The following is a 19797-nucleotide window of genomic DNA, read 5'->3' as shown; positions in this document are numbered from 1 at the left end:
CCTTTGTTTGTCTGGTGTGAGATAAGCCATCTTGTCAGTTGTATTTAAGCTTACACCCAGGAATATTATCTCTTGAGAGGGTACTAGTTTTGATTTCTTTTTGTTTACTGTGTACCCTAGGCAAATTAGTAATCTTTTTACAAACACCAGATGCTTTAATAGAATGTCTTTGGTCTCTGCTTGAATAAGGTGGTCGTCCAAGTAGGGATATATTTCAATTCCTCTTTGTCTGCAAAATGCAATTACTGGTGCCAGGCATTTTGTGAAGACCCTGGGTGCAGTAGATAAGCCAAAGGGCAGTGCAGAGAATTGGTAGTGCATTGAGCCAGCAATGAATCTGAGGTATCTTCTGCAAGATCGTCTGATTGGGACATGCAGGTATGCCTCTTTGAGGTCCAAAGTTACAAGCCAAGCCTTCTTGCCCAGCATGGGCAGAAGCTGCTGCAGAGTCAACATTTTGAATTTTGAAACATCCAGAAAAGTATTTAGAATAGACAGGTCCAGAATCGGTCTCCAGGCTTTGTCCTTTCTTGGTACTAAGAAAAGTCTTGAGTAAAATCCTTGTCCCTGCTCTTGTTGTGGTACTGGCTGAATAGCCCTCATGTTCATGAGAGATGAAACTTGTTTTTGTGCCTCTGCCCATTGATTGTGTGGCAGGTCTGGCATACCTTTTGCCTTTAGAAGGGTGTGAAAGTGGAACCTGTAGCCCTGAGAGACTATATTTAAGACCCATTTGTCCTGGGTGATCATGTGCCAATTTTGCGAAAAAAGTGCTAGCTTTCCCCCTAAGGGTGCTGCCAAAAGATAAGTGCTTGGCATTGGCAGAGGGAAGTCATTGGGACTGTCTCCTATATGGCTGTGATTTTTCTTCTCCGCTTTTGGAGGTAGAAGCACCCCATTGTTTGGGCCTGTATGAGCCGTGGGGCTGTTGTCTGCCTCTAGGGAGTCTGTATCTGCCTCTTTGTGGCCTGTCTGACACTGGAAAGGACCAATTCTTTGTAGGCCAGTTCTTGCTAAATCTGGGTGGCTGTACCTGTAAGAAATCCTTTACTGTCTGCATAGATTTAGCTTTATCCTCCATTTTCTTCAACACCTCTTCTGCTTTAACACCAAAGTATCATGCTGTAATGGAGCATCCAATAATTTTGCTTTAACATGATCAGGCAGATTCTGTTCCTTTAACCAAGCATGCCTTCTAATGACAGAACCCGTAACAGCGGCCCTGCAAGAGGCCTCCAGTGAATCAAAACCACATTGCAAAGTATGCTTCCCCACTTGCTCAGCTGCATGCAATAAATCCTGCATTTCCTTGTTCTCAGAACATTCAGAATTTGCCAACATTTTCTGTTTTAGTAATGACATCAAGTATTGCTGATGTTTAAGCATATGAAACTGACAATTCAAAGCCCTTACAGCCAAGGTAGCAGAAGTGTAAACTTTTTTCCCCCATCTGTCCAGTGCCCTTGAATCCCTATCTGAGGGGACAGGGTTTTTTGCAGTAGAGGCCTTGACCCCTTTGGGACCCTGAGATATAGTTTCTGGGTCAAAAGCAGGGTTTTTATATAGAAATTTATGAAAATCTGGAACCCTGTAGTATCTGTCTGGCTTAACAGGTACAGGAGGTAAAGAGTCGGGAGACAGTCCGGACTCTGAAAATACATCATCTACAATGTCTAGAACAGGTGGAATAGCAAGAGGTCTGTGCTGAGGTAGTAGAAGAAAGTCTCTGAGCCTTTTCTTAGATTCTGAGTAATCTTGGCTCTCCCAGTGGAAATGCTCCTCATGGTATGCAGGGTTTCCCCAAAGGAATAATTCTCAGGAGGAGAAGCTGAAGGAATAGATTCTTCAGCATCAGAATCCTCATAAGGAGGAATAGAGTATCCCTGTTCTGAAGAGGAGTCAGAGGAAATGGAAACCTGATCACAAGAATCATATTCAGTGTCTTGCCTAGGCCTCTTATCAGGAGGGGGATGGGAACCCCTGATCAAAGTAATTAGGTCTTCGGCCATTTTGAGCATCTGTTTCTTAGGCATGGAAGTCTCTCCTGGAGAATGCTGTACCTGTTTCTTTGTCTTTAAAGCTGTTTTGGTCTTTGTCTTGGATGCTGAAGTTAGCTTGATATAAAGCTGTGTAGGTCTGAAAACACCCTCAGAAGCCGATGCCTGCTCAGCGGCTCCGGACCCATCTGAGGGATTAGTTTCCGAAGGCCCAATACCTTGAGTATCCAGAGGCCTAGTTGTCTCCACGTGGGAGTCGGAGGCGGCCTGTGCCTCTGAGGTAGCGGGTGTCAGGGGCTGCGAAAGCGCCTCACTGAGAACCGGCGACTGGCCTAGAAGAGGCTTCGTCATCGGTTTTGGACCTCGGATGCCTGTCCTTTTCTTTTTTCTTGCGTTTTTTATGAACTCCGGTCGTTGACTGTTCTGACGGCATTATACAGTTAAACCTGCGGCCAAAGTAATGAAATGCAAAATCGTACCGACGCTTAATAGTGTGTTGGTTAAATCTAGCACAAAATCAACAACTAGCAACATCGTGGTCAGGGCCTAGGCAAGGAATACAGGAAGAATGAAAATCCTTATGAGGTATTTGCTTCCCAGAAGAAATACAATTGTTAACTTTTTCTGACATCGGTCTGGAGCAAGAAAAAAGTTTCCCCAACGGGGTACTTAGCTTTATTGAAGACTTCGGATCTGAAATTCTATTTCGAAAATCTCAGGAGTCGTCCAACCGGCACTTGCGAACTGCTTTTGCTTCGGGCACCGTGTGGCAAGAAAGACTGAAGAAAATGGCGTCGGCTGCATCTTATATACCCCTGGCGCACTGACGTCAGGGAAGAGGCGACAGCAACAGACGCTGGACCAGGACTTTGGAATTCAGGCCGACTGCGGGTAGCCTGCCAGCAGGATAACCCAAGTGTAATGACTGCAACAGTGAAACACGATGAACATCTGGCAGTTTAAAGCCCTAATGACCAAGGTTGCAGAAGTGTAAACCTCCTTACCCCATCTACCCAGCGCCCTGGAGTCTCTATCAGAAGGGGTAGGATTTTTAGCAGTAGAAGCCTTAATGCCCTTGGGGCCCTGTGAAATAGTCTCTGGATCTGCAATAGGATTTTTGAAAAGGAACTCGTGGGACTCAGGGACCCTGTAGTATCTGTCAGGTTTTCTGGGAGCAGGAGGTAGGGAATCAAGGGCCAAACTAGATTCCAAGAAAACATCATCAACAATGTCTAGTACAGGAGGAATAGCTAAAGCCCTATGCTGAGGTAGGAGAAGGAAATCCCTAAGCCTCTTTTTTGTATCAGAAAACTCCTGGCTTTCCCAGTGGAAATGCTCCCTTAGAGTATGTAAGGTTCCCCAAAAGAAAAATCCACAGGAGGGGAAGCAGAGGGAATAGAGTCCTCTGCATCAGAATCCTCATAAGTAGGTAAGGACAAATCCAGATCATCAGAAGAGTCAGAAAAAACAGAATCCTGATTAGAAGATTCATAACCAACTTCAGTCCTAGGCCTCTTAGAAGGGGGGGGGGTTGGCTACCCCTGATTAGAGTTATTAGATCTTCAGCCATCCTTATAATTTATTTTTTAGGCCTAGAGGCCTGAGCATGTGGCCTGGGCATCGTTTTTTTTAGACATGGATCGAGATTTAGGCCTAAGTAAAGAAGGAGGCATTGGTTTAATATGTAAGTCCGTAGGCCTGAATACACCCTCAGACGCCGGTGCCTGCACAGCGGCTCCGGACCCATCCAAGGTAGAGACATCCGCGGGTTCCATAGTTGAAGCATCTCGCAGCATACCAGACTCTGAATGGGTCTCAGTAGAGGCCTGCGAATCAGAAGTAGCAGGTATCTGGCTTCGAAAGCGCCTCACTGAGTACCGGCAAACTGGCGACTGGCTTAGGAGAAGCGTCGTCGGCAGTTTTGGACCTCGGCGGCCTGTCTCTATCTTTCTTTTTGTGTTTTTTCAGAATCCCAACCGATGACATTTCTGGATAATTAAACCGAGAACCGAAATATTTAGAGGCAAAAATATACCAACGCTGATTAAATAAAGCACAAAACTGACAGCAAGATACGTCGTGGTCAGGGCCTAGGCAAGGAATACAGTACGAATGAAAATCTTTATGAGGTATTTGCTTTCTACAAGTAATGCAATTATTAACTTTTACTGACATCGGTATGGAGCAAGAAAATGTTTCCCCACCGGGGTACTTTGCTTTAGTTAAAGACTTCGGTTCTGAAACTCGAAAATGAAAATTTCAGGAGTCGGCCGACCGGCACTTGCGAACTGCTTCTGCTTTGGGCACCGCACAGCAAGAAAGACTGGGGTGATGGCGTTGGCTGCATGTTTTATAACCCTGACGACCTGACGTCATGGAAGAAGGGACAGCAACCGACGCAGAACCCAAGACTTTGTTAATCGGGCCGACTGAGGGCAACCTGCAAGCAGATAACCCAAATGTAATGACTGCAACAGTGAAACACGAAGATCTGCTTGAGCAGTGGGTGAGAGAAGAGGGGAGGCTCTGTGCTGTAATGAGTTGAAATGGCTGAGGCATGAATTTTGATGGAGGAAAAGGACAAGCCCTTATGAAACATCTCAGTCAAGTATTGTAGAATCTGAGGTAAATTGGGTACTGTTGCCCTCATCCCTTGAGACTGATTCCAGGCACAAAATCTTTTCCATTTTGCAACATAAGATTTTCCTAGTACTAGACCTCCTTGCCTCTAAAATGATATCCATCACTGATTTACTGAGGGATGGTAAAGGAGAGATTAGGTAATTAGCCAGGCTGCTAGGTTCAGGGTTTGCAGTTGAGGGTGCAGAATCTGGTTCTCCTGCTGAGACAACAGGGAAGGAGTCTGAGGCAGGTGCTATGGGGCCAAGCGTGACACACTGCTCAAGAGGGGGTACCAGTGTTGGTGTGGCCAGTCTGCTGCAATTCAAATCGTCCTTGGCTTGTCCTGTTTGATCTTTAGTAGTACCCTGGAGAGCAGAAGCAGAGGAGGAAAGGCATAAACTGATAGGATTTTCCAGCTGAAGGATAGAGCATCCACTTTCCAAACTTGCTTGTGGGGAATCCTTTTGCAAAAATTGCCCAATTGATGGTTCTGGGGAGAGGCAAACAGGCCTATATCTGGGCTCTCCCACTTGCTTGTCAACATGTTGAAAATCCTTGGTTCCAGTTTCCACTCATATGGGTCCATGAGGATTCTGCTTAGTCCGTCTGCCAGTGTATTTAGTTTTGCTGGCAGGAATTGAGCTTGTAGATTCACTTGGTAGCTCAAGGCTGTGTTCCACAATGCCATGGCTAGTTTGCAGAGGGGGTAAGAATGTGTACCCCCCTGCTTGTTTATGTACCACATGACAGTGGTGTTGTCCATCTTTACCATTAGTTGTCCTGGAAGGATGTGGTCCTTGAAGGCTGTCAGAACATTCTGTACAGCTAACATTTCCTTTTGATTTATGTGCAGGTGTATTTGACTTGGGTTCCATTTGCCCTGAATGCACTCCCTGCCAGGTGAGCACCCCATGCATAGTCTGATGCGTCTGTTGTTAAGGTTTGGGCGGCAGGGGGTAGTGTGAATGGTAGTCCCCTGTTTTGGTGGCAGGCCTCTGCCCACCAAAGGAACTCTAGGTGTAGGCAAGGTATGATAGGAATCATTGCTTCTAGATCCTGTGAATGTTGACACCATAGGCTTTTGAGATACCAATGTAGTTTCCTCATATACAGCCTTGCATATGGAATTAGAAGAATGCAGGAGGCCATGAACCCCAAGGCTCACAGTATATGCCTTGCAGATAGCTGGGTTTTTGTGGCCACTTGTTTGAAGTAGGTTGTCAAATGAATCCATTTCTCTGGCGTGAGGAAAGCCATCTGGGAAGTTGTATTCAAGCTTGCTCCCAGGAACATAATTTGTTGACAGGGTACCAGGTGTGATTTATTTTCATTTATGGTGTACCCCAGACAAGTCAGCACCCTTTGAACAAAGGCCAGACGATTCAAAAGTATGTCTTGGCTTTCTGCCTGAATTAGACAATCACCCAGGTATGGGTATATTTAAATACTTCTTTGCCTGCAAAATGCAATGACTTGAGCTAGGCACTTTGTGAATACCCTGGGCGCAGTAGATGAGCCAAATGGCAGTGCAGAGAATTGATAGTGCACATAGACTGCTTTGAAGCGTAGGTATCTTCTGCAAGACTCCCTGATAGGGATGTGCAGGTATGCTTCTTTTAAGTCTAGTGTTGCCACCCATGCATCTTTGCCTAGCATAGGAAGCAGCTGGTGAAGAGTCAGCATTTTGAATTTTGGAATCACCAGAAAGGTGTTTAGTGTAGAAAGGTCCAGGATAGGACGCCATGTATTGAATAGCCCCCATGCTTAAGAGAGACAGAACTTGATTTTGGGCCTCTGCCCACTGATTTGGGGGTAGATCTGGCCACCCTCTTGGTGTTGGTAACGTGTGGAAGTGAAATCTGCATCCTTGGGTCACTATATTTAAAACCCATTTGTCCTGGGTAATGAGTTCCCTGTTTTTGGCCTGCTGACCCATCTTTCCACCTAAAGGAGCATTCAGTTGGGAAGTGCTTGGAAGTTTTAAAAGCAAGTCATTGAGACAGTTTTCCATAGGGGGGACTCTTACTACTCCCATATTTGGGTGCGGAAATCCCCCACTGCTTAGTCTTGTGTGTCCCCTGGGACTGAAATCTGGGGTTTCTGCTGTGTCTGAGTTTGGCTTGAGAAGACATGGAAGTTGGCTGGAAAGGACCAATTCTTAGAGGGCCAATGCCTAGGAGGCTGAACTTGCAAGAAATCTTTAACAGTTTGCATAGATTTAGCTTTACCTTCCATCTTTTTAAGAACTTCCTCAGCTTTGTTGCCAAACAGGCAGTCCAGATTTAAGGGAGCATCCACCAATTTAGCTTTAACATGACTAGGCAAAGATTGCTCCTTAAGCCAAGCACACCTTCTGAGCACAGATCCAGTAACAGCAGCCCTGCAAGAGGCCACTAATGAATCAAATCCACATTGCAAAGTATGTTTACCAACCTGTTCAGCAGAATGCATTAAATCCTGTAATTCTTTATTTTCAGCACAGTCAGGAATCAACATAATTTTCTGTTTAAGCAACCCAATAACATGTTGTTGATACTTTAACATACAAAACTGGCAGTTTAAAGACCTAATGGCCAAGGTTGCAGAAGTGTAAACCTTCTTACCCCATCTATCCAACGCCCTGGAGTCTCTATCAGAAGGGGTAGGATTTTTAGCAGTAGAAGCCTTAATGCCCTTGGGTCCCTGTGAAATAGTCTCTGGATCCGCAATAGGATTTTTAAAAATAAACTTGTGTGAATCAGGAACCCTGTAATATCTGTCAGGCTTTCTGGGAGCTGGAGGCAAAGAATCAGGGGCCAAACTAAATTCCGAAAAGACATCAACAACAATGTCTAGTACAGGAGGTATAGCTAAAGGCCTATGCTGAGGCAGGAGTAAGAAATCCCTAAGGCTCTTTTTTGAATAAGAAAAATCCTGGCTTTCCCAGTGGAAATGCTCCCTTAAGAGCATGTAAGGTTTTACCAAAAGAAAAATCCTCTGGAGGGGAAGCAGAGGGAATAAGAGTCCTCTGCATCAGAATCCTCATAAGTAGATAAGGGCAAATCCAGATCATCAGAAGAATCAGAAAAATCAGAATCCTGGTCAGAAGATTCATAAACAACTTCAGTCTTAGGTCTCTTTGAAGGGGGAGGTTGGCTTCCCCTGAGTAAAGTTATAAGATCTTCAGCCATTCTTATCATTTGTTTTTTAGGCATAGAGGCCTGAGCATGCGGTGTGGGCGTTGGTTTCTTAGGCATGGTTCGAGATTTAGGCCTAAATGAAGAAAGAGGCATCGGTTTAATATGCAAGGCTGTAGGCATGAATACACACTCAGAAGCCAGTGCCTGCACAGCGGCTCTGGACCCATCCAAGGTAGAGACATCCACAGGTTCCACTGTTGAAGCATCTCGCGGCATACCGGACTCCAAATGGATCTCAGTAGAGGCCTGCAAATCATTAATAGCGGGTATCAGGGGCTGCAAAAGCGCCTCACTAAGTACTGGCGAACTGGCGACTGGCTTAGGAGAAGCGTCGTCGGCAGCTTTGGACCTAGGCGGCCTGTCTCTGTCTTTATCTTTGTGTTTTTTCGGAATCCCGGTAGTCAGACAGCTAACCGACAACATTTCTGGATAATTAAACTGAGAACCGAAATATTTACAGGCGAAAATATACCGACGACAGATAGTGTGCTGATTAAATAAAGCACAAAACCAGCAGCAAGGTACGTCGTGGTCAGGGCCCAGGCAAGGAATACAGTACGAATGAAAATCTTTTTGAGGTATTTGCTTTCCACAAGTTGTTGTTGTGTCTTTCGGCTTTTCCCGGTTAGGGGTCGCCACAGCGGAAATCCAGTCTGCTAATGATTGACAGTAGATTTTTACGTGCTGGCTTGCGGGGCCTAACGCACAACCTTCAACGAAGGAACATTTCCTTTCCACAAGTAATGCAATTATTAACTTTTACTGACATCGGTAAGGAGCAAGAAAAAGTTTCCCCAACTGGGTACTTAGCTTTAGTTGAAGACTTTGGTTCTGAAACTCAAAAATGAAAATTTCAGGAGTCGACCGACCGGCACTTGCAAACTGCTTCTGCTTCGGGCACCGCACGGCAAGAAAGACTGATGTAATGGCATCAGTTGCATGTTTTATACCCCCTGACGACCTGACATCATGGAAGAAGGGACAGCATCCGGCGCAGGACCCAAGACTTTGTTAATCAGACCGACTGAGGGTTACTGCAAGCAGATAACCCAAATGTAATGACTGCAACAGTGAAACACGAAGAACATCTAAAGGGAAGGGGAACCAGTCTAATGGAAACTAATACAATATTAAAAAGAAGTTATGTACTAACCATAACATTCCATCTGTGTAGTCCATTTTCATTCCTCCTCAACTTATGGGTTCGGATCCGACTTGGCCATGCTAAAGCTCTTGGCAACCAAAAACTCTTGAGCTTCTCCCTTACCCATAATGCACCCACCCCAAGTACCTCAGATCTTGTTTGCTGATTTTACTAGAAAGGAAACAGTTACAGTCAAATAGGAAGAAGACTATATCTGGAGGTCAATATAAAGGAGAGTGATATCCTCTAACCAATCATTCTTCCATGTGTTTTGTATGGATGGGGTTAGTGGATGGGCAGCTGAGGATGAATGAAATTGGACAACACAGATAGGACGTTATGGTGAGTACATAACTTCTTTATCTGATGTTGTTAATTTTCATTTTATCCTCAACTGACGGGACAGAGTCCCCAGTTAGCTTAGATTCTGGGTGGACACAAGGAAGGATATTCCTGAGCACAGTTGAACCAAATTATGCTCTACCTCTGGAGACCAGATCCGATTTGTAATGAGTAACAAAAGTATGGGGAGTAGCCCAAGTTGCTGGTGTGCATACAGTGGATATAAAAAGTGTACACACCCCTGTTAAAAAGCCAGGTGTTTGTGATATAAAAAAATGAGACCACAATAAATAATTTCAAACCTTTTCCCACCTTTAATGTGACCTATAACCTGTACAATAAAATTGAAAAACAAACAAATCGGTTAGGGGAAAAAATATAAAAAATAAAAAACGTACAATAAGCTGGCTGCATAAGTGTGCATACCCTTAAACTAACACTTTGCTGAAGCACCTTTTGATTTAATTGGCAAATTAATGGACTGACTGACATTACATTCTTACACCACCTTAGGAACAAAGGATGCATTAGTTCATAATGTAACCCCATTCTTGTGAAAAATCAAGTATGGAAGTTTTGAGGACAAATTCGTCTGGCAGAAGTAATGGCTACCTGAAATACTGTATTCCAAGAAAGATATTTAAGGTTACACTTAGCTGCTGGAACAACAGGAGAATAAGTAAAAGCTTGAAGTACCAGATTCATGTCCCATGAGGGAGTAGAGTCTTTAAAAGAATGTATTAGAAGAAACGTGCCTCACAAAAAGTATTTGCCGAGCTTGTGAGAAGCAACAGAGGAACCCTCAAATCCAAAGTGAAAATTCAATATTGCTGCTAAATGAACCTTAACTGTAGAGGAACTAGCCTCTTCTTTAAAAACTAGGGCCAAAAATTCAAGGATGTTATGTATGGGAGCTGAAAAAGTATCAACATTATTTAGATAAGCCCAGTAAACAAACCTCTTCCATTTATTGGAATAGAGTTTTCATGCAGAGGGGTTTATGGGAAGATAAAAGTACATGTCGGACAGGTGAAGAGAGCATACGTTGTGTGACTATTAATGGAATTGGAGAAGCCAGGCCATTAGCCTGAAGTTTGATATGTCTGGATGAATCACGCCTGTTGGGTGAGACAGGAGGTCTGGAGTCGGATCCAGAATCCAAGGTTGGTGAAGTAAGTGGGACCAAAGGAAGGCAAACCAAATCTGTTGAGGCCAGTAAGGCACATTGATGATGACTTTGCACTTCAAAATGGCAACTTTCTGCAGGAATTTCGGAATTAGCGGAATTCGTTGTTAAGTGTAAAGTAGCCCGGGTGGCCAATCGTGAGGAACAGCATCCCTCGGTGATTCTCCCTGCGGTAGGATTAGGGAAAAATAGATGCTGCATTTGTTCTTTAGGGGAGAAGCAAAAAAGATTGCAGCAAGGCTGGCCGCACTGATGGAAAATCAGTTCCATTATGTTCTTGTTGAGGGACCACTCATGAGGTAGAAGAATGCACCTGCTCAGCTTGTCTTGCTGTCACGTTGGACTTCCCCAGATTGTGAGTTGCTATGAGAAAGCAGTTGGATGAGATCATCCACTGCCGCACTCTGAGCACTCTTCCACACAAGGGATATGATCTGGTTCCTCCTTATTTGATGATGTACCAAACTAATGACATACAGTCTGTTTCAACTGCAATCGTCCCCAAAGGGAGAGCACTCTGAAAAGGCCTGCAATGCTCTCATCTCTAAGACACTGATATGCAAGTTGGCCTCTTCGGAGGATCAAGTGTTTTGGTTTGTTTTCCCCAGAAAATGCCCCCACCCACCCCAACTGGGAAGCGTCCATAGTCACTATGGCCTTCGGCTGAGGGGGAATGAATGGACAGCCTTGTAGGACCTGGTATGATTGAATCCATCACTTGAGATCCCTCATGTATGTCTGGGTGAGTCATATTGGAGTACACATGGGTTGGTAAACTATGAACCATCTGTGTTGCTAGCATCCACCGTAGAATCCTCATGTAAACTCTGACTAAAGGTACTACTGTTATTGCCACTGACATTGGTCCTAGAGATTGAAAGACAATGAAGGCTGAAATCTTGGTATTGCAGACTATTTTTCTGACCTGTGATCTTACAGTCTGAACCCTTGACATTGACTTTGTGTTGAACAGTGCTCCTATAAATTCCAAATTTTGAGTTTGTTCCAATTGAGATTTTCCGTAGTTTACGGTTATCCCCAGAGGAGAACATGTCTGGAGAACCTGATCTCTTGGCCTTATTAACTGATGCCTGTTCGGAAGGTAGTGAGTCAGTCGTCTTGATATGGAAACACCTAGAATACCTGCAGTCTCAAGTGAGCTGTTGCTACTACTGCCATACATTTAGTAAACACCCTGGGGGCTGTGGTGAGACCAAAGGGAAGAATTCTGAACTGGTAATGACTGGCTCCCAACCGGAAGCGTAAAAACCTTTTGGATCGCATCTTCATCTTACTCATCCCAAAGGTCTATTGAGCGCATCCAGTCTTCCTTGCCCAGAAAATGGAGAGTAGACTGAACCATGACCATTCGGAACTTGGTATCTCAAACTGACTTGTTTAGGATGCTGAGATCCAAAACTGGTCTCCAGTCCCCTGTTTTCTTTGGCACTAAAAAGAATCTTGAGTAAGTTCCGGATTCTAACTGGTCTGGTGGGACCTTTTAGATGACTCTTTTTTCTAGCAGCTTTTGTAAATGAATTTCTGCTTATTCTCTCTGACTGGGTGGAACATCTGGGATTTTTCTTGAAATTGGAGGAAGAAAGACAAAGGGTGTTATATAACCTCTGGAAATTATCCTCTGCACCCAAGTATCGACTGTTACTTCTAACCAGGCCCTCTGGTGCAGAGACAGTCAACCCCCGACTGCCTCCAGAGGAGGGCAATCGAGCCTCCTTCCAGGAACGCTGGAAGAGTCTGTCAGAGAAAGGCTCTCTGGACCCTTAGTTTTGCGGGCCACCTCTGTCACAGGGCAGTGTCTACCATAAGAGATCCCCCTCTACTCCTGGCGAAACTTACTCCACGTGTGTCCTGGAAAGGTCCCTGGGATTTCCTGAACCACATCTTTCAACAGCCTCATTAATTCCTAGAAAAGGATCTTTGAGGGGTTGAAAAATGTACGCCCACAGCAGACAAGGTCTTTCCGTCCTTCTCACATTTGTTAACGGGGTTGGTTAAACTGAGCAAAATGGGAGGATGGCATAATGGTTAAGGTGTTTACCTTACAGGCACAAGGTGCAGGGTTTGATTCTCACATGGGGTAATTGGCTAGGCTAGAAATGGCTCACAAGGGCAGTTAGCCTAGTTCTAACCTATGAATTTATGAACCTAAGCCCATTTTCACTGGAGACCTGAGGAGAAAAGCTCCATGTAGATTATACACAGATACAGATTATATGTACAAGATCAAAAACATGATAAAACAAAAAATAACACTTGGATAATGTGTGTCCTCCACTTTGGGGCCAAACAAAGACATGCCATCAAAAGGAGCACTGACAAACAAAGACTTGAAGGGCTCCGCAAAATCACATAAGTGCATGCAGCTATGTCTCCTCATAGAAATGCCTTTACCTCCTGCCCCTGAGGTTCCTTCAGCTACATGCAAAATGAGCATCATGGAAGAAATGGAAATAGACAGCAGGGTAGCCAACTGAGAAGTCACAGACGACAGTACATCTTCAGAAACGGATCCTGAGAGAGTATTTGAGAGCTCCTTAATCAAATCCCTCTGTAACTTTGTGAAATGTGCCAGATAATACAATGACCTTAAGGCAAAGGTTGCTGAAGCGCAGACATGCTTCTCAAACTTGTCCATCAACCACAAATCCCTGCTGGGGGTATGAACAGTGGAACTCACCTCAGCAAATTCCTTTTTAGTGGCCACTGCCATGACCATGGCATCAACATGCACCACTTTTTCCCAAAACTGTTTGTCCACAGGTGGTGCCCTAATTTTGTATGGTCTCTGAGGTATAGGCTCCAAGTGTCGATATCCTTCCATGCCGGCTCCAAATGTCAAGATCCTTCCATGCCAGCAGAGAGATTAACTCAATGAGCTCTTCGGTGGATGGCATCACCCAGGAGGTAGATGGGCCAGTACTGAAAGACTCCAGGAATACAGAATCCTTGGACGAAGGGTTGGCTGGGCATCCAGCCACCTCTCTGCCTTGGGATTTGAAAGGATGTCTCCAAATGAGACACCTTCAGGAGATAACTATGGGGACCCTTCACCTTCACTGAAGTCAATATATTCTGTGATAGCCTACTTTGGGGACTCCAAGTGCTTCCTCTTACACTTCTTCTTAGGGCCTCCTCAGTGGGATGCTCTGCAGAGGTATCAGAAGAAGTCAGGATACCCTTATGGGAAGCCTGGGGTTTCCATACTGGCTGTCCCTATGGAAAGGAGGGATGAGACTCTGAGCATAGAGACGTCAAGGTTGCAGAATGAAGATCTGACGGGTATGAACTGTCTGTGTTGCTGAGGCAGACAATGCTCTCTCCATAGCCTCGAAGGCAGATGTCCTCAGAGAGGGAGAGGACCTCAGGTCCGAAAAGGCAAGCTTTTGGACCGCTCTTATTGTCTGCTCAGAAGACAATTCCCCCGAAGCAGAAGCCAGAGACGAGCTAACTCGTTCAGAGGCTCTGATGCACAAAGACAGCTCCACAGCTTTGGAATTGCCTCCAACACCTCTGATCCAACAGGGAAACCTTGCCTCCAACAGCTCCCTGGATCCGACTAAACTGAAGAGCTCAGAGCAAACTTCAGATTCAAGGATAAAGGTATCTTCTGATCTGAGTCACATGGAGCCAGATGGCTTGGATCTAAGCACTCTGAGACAGTGTAAGGAGTCAGAGGAGAAACTGCTAAAGAGGGTGTAGCAGAAGAGTGGACCTCCTGACCTGAGGGGGTAGAAGCCAGAGAGGCACCTGTCAGACTCTGTACTGAGAGAATCCTTCTCACCACTCTTTCCACATCTTCTTCTGTTAAACACCTGGAAGAATGAGTGGAAATTACAGAGGGGGACATGGGTCTCTCCAAAAAAGGGTGAGGGGACCCTGGATGGAACTGGGTCCACAGAAGGGGAGTATCTGGTCCTTGGCAGGTAAGTAATGCTTGATGGGTCAGTTGACTTTTTCAGTGGATCTGAAGAAATCTGATCCAATAATTCTTTCTTCTTTTTCTTTGAATCCGATGTTGAGGTCGGATCCGATAAATCTCTTTTACTCTGCTACGGATCAGTGGTTGAGGTCTAATCCGATAACTTAAGACTTTTTCCTACTAGGATCCAATGAGGAGGTTATATCAGATTGAGCTCTTTTTCTTGATTTCGCAGCTGTCTTGGAGGAAGAGGTAGGAGGACTCAGGAGAAGAAGATTTAGACTTCTCAGATTTTTTTTAGGTGACATAGCTCCAGATAAAGCCTCTCCTAAAGAGGAAGGAATCAACCCTTTCAAAATCAATTTATTTTTTTCTATCAACCAGGGCTTTGGGTTTAAACCCATGACAAATAGCGCAGTTCCCCTGTAAATGAAGAGGTCCGAGACAGTATACACAAAGTGTGGGCATCAGATAACGGGATTTTGTGCCCACACTTGAGACATTTTTTGAACCAAGACAGACCTTTCTCTTTCTCTGCCATAGTTATAACTGTAACAGAAGATAACAGGAAACAACCAGAACTAAGACAATTAAGAGATACAATAGATACAGAGATTACCAGCTATGGTAATACGGAAACTACACTAAAAGTGTAGAAAAAGGGAAAAGAATATTAACAATAGTATTCAAAGGTACAGAATGTACAGAAGGAAGAAAAAGGACAGAAAGATATTTGAACAAGTGAAAAAAGGTGATAAGCTAAAATGATAGGTTTCTTTAATCCATTACCTTAAGACATTAGATGACTTGTTAAGAAAGGAAATAAATTCATGAGCTAAAAGCACTTATTTGCTCAAGACTAACAGTCTCCACGTCTTTCATATACAGTGACAAACGAAATCTGAAGTACTTGGGATTGGTGCATTATGTGTAAGGGAGAAGCTCGAGAGTTTTTGGTTTCCACGAGCTTTAGCAACAGCAGAGTCAGATCCGAGAGGTGGGATCCAAGTCTATCAGTTAAGGATAGAATTAAAATTAGCAATATCAGTTTTTAAATACTCTAAAGTTAATAACACTTAGCTCTGCCTTTCACCTGGCTTAAACTTTCAAATAATGACCTTGAAAACAAACATTCTGTTGTCAGAATTAATTTGGGAGAGGAGACTAAGAAAACAGACATCCTCAAGACAAATTGCTCAAATTTACTGAAACTGAAAAATAAAAACAGTTGTGTGGGGCTGTTAACGTAAGTAGCTGACCTTTTGGTGCTGCAAAGACATCTGGAGAATGGCTCTTCTGTGTAAAATATTACTGGTAAAGGGGAGGATTTGTGTAGCCTCAGAAAGTTTTAGGTGTTGAGTTGACTGAGTCATGCTAGTCATAGGTATTATGGGTAAAAAAAGATGGCCTGGTCTTATCACAACATCTTTTACACTATCTTAAGTTACTACACAGTATTTCTACCGTCACCATACCTTCTTTAATTTGGGACATCTCTGAACTGGCTAAAGGTTGCTAAAAGTACACACAAATGCTATTTAAAAACAAGAATAAGCAAAAACATGACTTCAAAAATCAAATTGCTTGTAAATTCACTGTTTAAAAAATGAATCATCATGATGCAAATTACTACAAAAAACATTCTCATGCCTACAGTGGTTACGTAACTGAATCTAAGCTGCATGTTCTCCTGACAGACAAAATATACTACTTGGCTTTCTAGAACAGTAACCACAGAAAAGTTTATTTATTTTATTATTTATTTATTTACATTTGTTGACTGGGAAAATCCGACTGGACACAGGTCCTTTTTTAGACGAGGCCCAGGGAGACAAGCTCCACAATAAAAACAATTAAAAACAATTACAAGTTACAAGAAGTATAGGAAGGTTTTGTTTAACAACAGTAGAAAACAGTTACAGTTCAAAATGAAATCAAGTATTTAGTTAAATGGTACAACACTTATATCATTGGTGCCATAAAGACTAACAAGTATTTAATAGCTGAGCTAGCAGCTATTACCCTTGAATAACAGTGGCTAAGATTACAGCTGAGCTATAGGTTTATAAGCAATGTATTTGGCTGCAATCCGAGGTAGTTAGAGGGGTGGAAGAAAGGGATTAGAGAGGTTGGGGTAGAGATGTTAGAGAGGTTTGTTACAGGGGCGTGCCCATGCCCAATGCTCTTTTAGATGAGATTTTAGAGTAGCCTTGAAGTTAGTGCATGATGACACAGAAGTTAAAGTGTGAGGAAGGGTATTCCATAATTTTGCTATGGAGTAGGAGAAGAGAGCTTCTCCAGCAGAGTTCCTGGTTCTAGTTACCTGTAATTGTTTTTTGTTGCTGGAGCGTAGTGTTCTGGTTGTATGATAGGGTTGGAGTAGATTTTGGAGGGAGGGGACTTTTAGAGAATGATTTAGTAGTTTCTGGGCGAGTGAGAGTTGGTACCATTGAAGGAGGTGAGGGAGTTCTAGCCAGCCTAGTTCAGTAAGTGAGGTGCAGTGGTGGCTACGGTAGTTTACGCCAGTGACAAACTATGCTATTTTGTTGTAGCAAGCTTCGAGTTTACCTAACTCACTTTGCCTTAGGTTGGTAAATACTGGAGAGGTGTAGAGTAGGGTGGAGATAAGGTGGCTATTTGCAACTGAAATCTTGGCAGTTTTGGTGAGGAATTGCTTACTTCTATATAAAGCTCCTAGTTTTTTGTGTACTTTATGGTTAACGAGATGTGGATGTCAAACCTGAGGTTATTGTCAATTACAACTCCAAGTAGTTTGGTGTGGTCTGTTGGGGGGACAAAAAAGAAAAAAAAGGGGGACAAAAGTTCCACCTTAGGTAATATTTTCTAGCCAGCAGAGCAATAGTTACTGCAAAGTAACAAAATTTAACAGCTACACAATGACAAAAAAAAGACCAAGACCTTTCATCTATTTGATAATCTGTCTCTTTTAAGCAGTTATAGTGATTGTTTAAAAAACTAATATAGCATTCTTGCTTCACAGCAAGCAAGAGGTTCCTCGATTTGATTCTCAGCTGGGGTGCCTCCTGTGTGAAGTTTGCATGTCCTTCCTGTGTACGAGTGGGTTTCCTCCCACATTCCAAAGACATGCAGTAAGTGAACTGGACACTCTATATTGGCCTTAGGTATGAGAGTGGTGTGTGTGTGTGTGTGTGTGTGTGTGTGTGTGTGTGTGTGTGTGTGTGTGTGTGTGTGTGTGGTATGGAAAAACAGTGGCACGGCTAGCCACCCAGCGGTGTAAACCTTGGCAGTTGATGACTGGCACTGTTGAAGTGACACCCTGACGCCTGCAAAAATGGGAAAAGGGGGTTGTGGATGAATGGATGGATGGAATGTACAATGTCATACAGCGATACACTATGCTGGCTGACAAACGGTTCATTCACACAGGCCAGTCCCCAGGCCTTGATGTCTGCAGCAAGTGCTTCTGGGAAGTTAAAAGGTATCTTATCCAAGACGGTACATGTAGGGCACTACATGTAGGGCACTATGGCCTTTCTTAAGCAGACCACCTGACAGCTTGAGTTATGCAATACATTTAAACACACACACACACACACACACACACACACCATGTGGCGGCTGATGACTTCAAATCAAAGGGGGGGCTGCAGGAGACAGCTGAATGGGTGGGGGTCAATGGGAAGCGGTGTGGCCAACTAGAAAGGTGAGGAGCTATGCTCAAAACCACAAAAACTGTAACTTTAATTAAATTAGCTGCCCTGGGTGCCAAACCGTCATTATGAGAGTCCGATCAAGACAAAATGAAGTCTAGAAGAAAAAAAATTTCAATGCATTGGCTGCATGACAGCTTACTTAATATCTAGATGGAAACAAAAAGGTTGTGAGGCATGAAAAAATAAATTACTTTTTAAATACATTACTGGGATGCCAGTCAAAATCAAGTATAAGAAAAACAAGCAGCACTCAACTCAAACCACTTCTCCTTGCACTGCAGTTCTAATTATAATTTATATTCAGCTTTATTAAAGTGCCAAGTAACACGCTGAAAGTAGCAATCTCTGTGATACCCCCACTTGTAAAAATGTTTCTTATCCAAAAAAGATCTGCTGCCTGACAACATCTATCAACTTGTTTCAGGTGGAAATCATGATCAAAGTAAAAAATGAAAAGCAAACAAGAAACAAGCTCAAGATACATTGCTTATAGGATTACTGCAGAGGTTATGGACCACACATGATAGATTGGCATTCTGTTTAGTTTACAGGTAAAGCCTGCAAAGATGACTGCAAGTCTCCAACAAATGTATTGAGCTTCTTAAAATAATGTAATCCTGTCCTTTATTACAAATACTGTCACATGCATTTCAATACCCAAGGCTTATATGTTATCTAGTTATGTAAGTATTCTCTGCATGGCAACAAAAGAAAGGCTTTCAGTGTTGGCAATTCTTTAACAGTATGCTTATTATATGAAATATCTCTGGCTGACTGTGATAGCCCTGACACATTTGTCATACCTCTCAACCTCAAAGCAAGACATCTGGACAAAGCCATACACAGAGGTGGGACAAAGGCCCAAAAATAAGGACAATTTTTAAATGTTGCTCTTATAAACTTAGAAAGGCAATAGAATAGTAGGTCTTGCATTAGTATGAATTTTCTGAAGGGTATGAAATCTGAAACTCAAATGTCTGTCATTATTTTCTAACTTCAGTCTTTAATGATTTGCCACTGTTGTTGTCTTTCGGCTTTTCCCGGTTAGGGGTCGCCACAGTGGAACTCCGGTCCGCTAATGATTGGCAGTAGATTTTCATGAACGCCGAGGTGCCAGCTCGACGTCCAACCTTCAACGAAGGGACGCCCATTTACGCATGTCTTTCAAACGCCACCCAACCTCGGGGAGAACATGCTGACTTCACAAAGAAGGCACTCCAGCCAAGAATCGAACGGGAGATCCTCTTGCTGTGAGGCAACAACGCTACTGCTGCACCTTTGCCAATTATTTGCCAAAAAAACCCCACAATTTTATGAAAAATGGATCAAAAATATAAAATAGCCACACAATACAGCTGGGAATCTATCAAAGAAGGGACACTTTTTTTAATATTAGTACTGCTAACTTGAGCAGCTGACAAAATAAAAGAATCTACATGCTTTTCTGAAATAAAAGTAATCTGTAACTCTGATTATTACAGTTATTTATTTATTGTAAACCCTCCATGTTTTCTTCCAAAATGGCCATTTTGTGGAGGGATTATTAGGGGAAAAGCAACATTTTGAGCCCAAATCGGGGACAGTTGAGAGGTTTGGATATGCCTAATTCTATAAAGCAATTTATTTGCACGTACCTCTCAACCTGTTAATGCAAGAAATCTGGACAAGGCCAAATATATTGGGGGAACATAT

At 43.4% G+C, this 19797-nt stretch overlaps 1 protein-coding gene across 1 annotated transcript in view; it reads right to left on the bottom strand.

Moving 5' to 3' along the window:
* SETBP1 (SET binding protein 1) overlaps positions 1 to 19797 on the bottom strand; it is a 1237816-nt gene that overhangs the window by 435332 nt on the left and 782687 nt on the right. The window lies entirely within an intron of this gene.

This window comes from Protopterus annectens, chromosome 1.part1, assembly GCF_019279795.1.
Source record: "Protopterus annectens isolate FY-2018-M chromosome 1.part1, PAN1.0, whole genome shotgun sequence".
Classification (NCBI taxonomy): domain Eukaryota; kingdom Metazoa; phylum Chordata; order Ceratodontiformes; family Protopteridae; genus Protopterus; species Protopterus annectens.
Note: the sequence above shows the minus strand (reverse complement) of the source record. Positions and strands in the feature narration are given on the sequence as shown.